The sequence below is a fragment of the Vulpes lagopus genome, chromosome X (genome assembly GCF_018345385.1).
Source record: "Vulpes lagopus strain Blue_001 chromosome X, ASM1834538v1, whole genome shotgun sequence".
In the NCBI taxonomy this organism is placed as follows: Eukaryota; Metazoa; Chordata; class Mammalia; order Carnivora; family Canidae; genus Vulpes; species Vulpes lagopus.
In genome coordinates, this window is record NC_054848.1 from 49,572,192 (window position 1) to 49,576,342 (window position 4,151).

The window sequence follows — 4,151 nt, forward strand, 5'->3', positions numbered from 1 at the left end:
CTATGTCTTTTGATTGAGGCTTTTCATCTTAATTCAGAATAATTATTGACAGGTCTGAATTTAATGCCATTGTATTACCTGTAAAGTAATGTAAAGTAACTGTTTCCGTCAGTTGTCTCTGTTCCTTTCTGGCCATTGTTACTTTTGGACTCTCTCTCTTTGTTGAAAGGATCCACTTTAATATTTCTTGCATGGCTGGTTATAGTGTTCACAAATTCCTTTAGTTTTTGTTTTCCTGGTAACTCTTTATCTCTTTATTCTGAAAACAACCTTGCAGGACAAGGTATTTTTGGCTGCATATTTTTTCTCATTTACTGTGTGGAATATATCATGCAAGTCATTTCTGACCTGCCAGGTCTTCCCAGACAGGTCTGCTTCCAGCCTTATGTGTCTACATTTGTAGGTTAAGAAACTCTTGTCCCAAGTTGCTTTTAGGGTTTTCTCTTTATCTTTGAAATTTGCAAGCTTCACTAGTATATATCAAGTTGCCAACTTCTTTTTATTGAGTTTGTAGGGTGTTTTCTGAATTTATTGGACTTTAAAGCCTGTGTCCTTCCCCAGATTAGGGAAGTTCTCTGCTATAGTTTGTTCAAATAAACATTTTGCCCCTCTCTCCCTCGCCTCATATTGGGACCTCTATTTTGTAGATATCCTTTTATTTTTGGAATTGCTGAGTTCTCTAAGACCCCCTTCATGATCTAATAATTTTCTTCCTCTCTACTTTTCAGCTTCTTAATTTTCCATCATTTTATCTTCTATATCACCAATTCACACTTCTACTTTGTTTCTGCTCGTTTTTATAGACTCCCCTTGGGGCTGCATCTCATTAATAACATTTTTAATTTTCAAATGAATAGATTTTAATTATTTTATTAGTATAGTAAAGGATATTCTAGTATCTTCTATGCTTTTTTAAAAAAAGATTTTATTTATTCATGAGATACACACAGAGAGAGAAGCAGAGACACAGGCAGAGGAAGAAGAAGACTCCATGTGGGGAACCTGACGTGGGACTTGATCCTGGGACTCCAGGATTATGCCCTGGGCTGAAGGCAGGTGTTAAACCTGCTGAGCCACCCAGGGATCCACAATGTAATTGTTGTTTTAAATTCTAGTTCAGACATCTTACTTATTTCCATATTGATTAAATCCCTGACAATGAGTACTACCTCCTATTCTTTCTTTAGGGGTGAATTTCTTCATTTCATCTTCTGTCTAGAGAGGAAAAGAAGAAAGAGGGGGAAAATGACAATAACACCAATAACAGATAATAACAAAACAAACAAACAAAACCAAAATAATACAAAAAACTAGATCCTTGGTGTGTTTTTGTCTGCTTGTTAAAAGAAACCAGATCTCAAAATAAGAAATAATGAAAAACTTATACAGAAGTAAATAAATACAATAAAAGCAAACAAACAATAAAAATATATAAAAATTTAAAATGAATAAAAAAGATTTGAAAAAGAAAGTAACTGAAAAATAATACTGAAAGACTAAAGAAGAAAACTACAAATAATACTATTTACTATTTTTCCCAAGAGCTGAAGCTTTGCATCCCTCATTGATCAGTGAACTTGGTGCAAGCCAGTAGTTCATACTGGCTTCTGGGGGCGGGGCCTGTTGTACTGATTTTCAGGTGGACTTGCTCTATTTCAAATATACCTCCCTTGTGCAGAAACTGGGGTCAATGTAAGCTGCTCTAGATTCCACTATGTGGCACTGTTTTGCTCCCTGAAGTCTTTCAGCACCTCTGGGTGGGATGAATGTCATGGTGGCACCCCACTCTTTAATCCTAGAGCTGATTTTTCACACCCCTTAAATCTTCAGTGAGCCCTCACAGAAAGGCAGTCAATCACCCTTGTCTCCCTGGTTTCCATCAGAATTCTCTGTTCACCAGGCCTTTGACCTAGTGATTTTATCCCAGACCCATGGCTGAGTTGAAAACTCCAAATTTTGCAGATTCCTACAGCACAGACCCATGCTGTTCCTCCCAAGGGAGGGAGGGGGGACTCCCCATGCTTCTGCCTCTCGCTTAATCCCTCCCAGGAAATAGGTCACACAATCGTGCAGCAGTTTATAGTTTATGGCAACATAGAACAGAAAGCAGGCACCTAGAGTCACTGTCGTCAGTCAGCTTCCTCACTCCTCTGCCTGGGAACTCTGATTCAGTCATGTACATCTGTTCTTCTTGTGAATCTGGGAATCCTGAGACCATATTGTCACACCTGGGATTCTACCACATTTTGACACCTGAGCACCTTTAAGCCAGGGATAGTGCCCATTGTAACAGACTTTTAAAGTTCCAGATTGGTGCTCTACTACTTATATGCTTTGTGGTAGTCTCCTTAGGTAAGTTCCTTTCCATCTGCTGTATCCTCAGCTATACTACTCCAGATTCAAGTCTATGCACCTCCTACCTTCCAAGAGGTGGTTGCTTTTATATATGCAGACTTGCAGGATTTTTTTTTTCTCAGACAGGTGATTGATTTCTCAGGTGTTCAGAATGATTTGATAACTAGCTATATTCGAGGGATGAAACAAACTTAGGATCTTCTTACTCCTCAGCAATCTTATTTTTACACTTGTTGAATTCTATACAATAATAATAAAGCAGAAGAAAGAGAAATTAAAAAATAGTTTCATTTACAATTACAACAATATTAACACAATACTTAGGAATGAACCTGACCAAAGAGGTGAGGAACCTGTACTCTGAAAACTGTACATTGATGAAAGATATTGAACACAGCACAAATAAATGCAAAGACATTCTATGTTCATGAATTGGAAGAACACATATTGTTAAAATGTCTGTATTACCCCAAGCAATCTACACATTTATTGTAATCCCCATCAAAATATCACCAACATTTTTCACTGAGCTAGAAAAAACAATCTTAAAATTTACAATCCCAAATAGCCAAAGTAATCTTGAAAAATAAGGCAAATATGGTGGTATTATAATTTCAGACTTCATGTTTTATGACAAAACTGTAGTAATCAAAACAGTATGGTACTGGCACAAAAACAGGCACATAGACCAATGAAACAGTGTAGACAACCCAAAGGCAATCCCACAATTATATGGTCAATTAATCTTTGACAAAGAAGAAACGAATATACAATGGTAAAAAGACAGTCTCTTGAACAAATGGTGTTGGGGAAACTGGTCAGCAAAAGAAGGAAAGTGAACCACTTTTACACCATACACATAAAACAATTCAAAATGGATTAGTTACCTAAATGTGAGATCTGAAACCATAACAATTCTAGATGAGAGACAGGCAGTAATGTCTCTGACATCATCCTTAGCATCCTTTTTCTAGATATGCCTCCTGAGGCAAGGGGAATAAAAGTAAAAATAAATTATTTGGAAAAAAAAACAAAACTAAAAGAAAGTGTATTGAAATGGGAGATGTTTGAAAATGACAACTTCAATAAAGTGTTAGTATCTAGAATATATTAATAACTGAAACAACTCAACACCAAATAAAATAATGTTCTGATTTAAAAATGGACAGAAGATGTGAACAAACATTTCTCCAAAGAAGACACACTGATGGCCAAACAGACAAAGAGATGCTCAACATAACTCATCATCAGGGAAATGCAAGTCAAAACTACAATGGGGGTATTGTCTCTCTCAATGGATATCTTGTCAGAATGGCTAAAATAAAAAAAACACAAGAAGGAATAAGCATTGGCAAGGATTTGAAGAAAAAGGAACCCTCTTGCACTTTTGCTGGGAATGTAAACTGCCAGGGTCATTGTGGAAGAGAGTATAGAGGTTTTTCAAAAATTTAAAAACAGAACTACCCTATGATTCAGTAATTGCACTATAGGGCAATTACCCTCAAAATACAAAAACACTAATTCAAAGGGATATATTCACCCCTATGTTTATAGCAGCATTATTTATAATACCCACATTATGGAAGAAGATCTTGTGCCTGTCAGTAGATGAATAGGTAAGAAGATGTGGTAAATCTGTATTATTCAGCCATTAAAATGAAATCTTGCCATTTGCAAGGATATAGATGGAACTACAGAGTATAACACTAAGTGAAATAAGTCAGTCAGAGGAAAGCAAATATGATATGATTTCACTCATATGTGGAGTTTAAGAAAAAATACAAATGAGAAAAGGA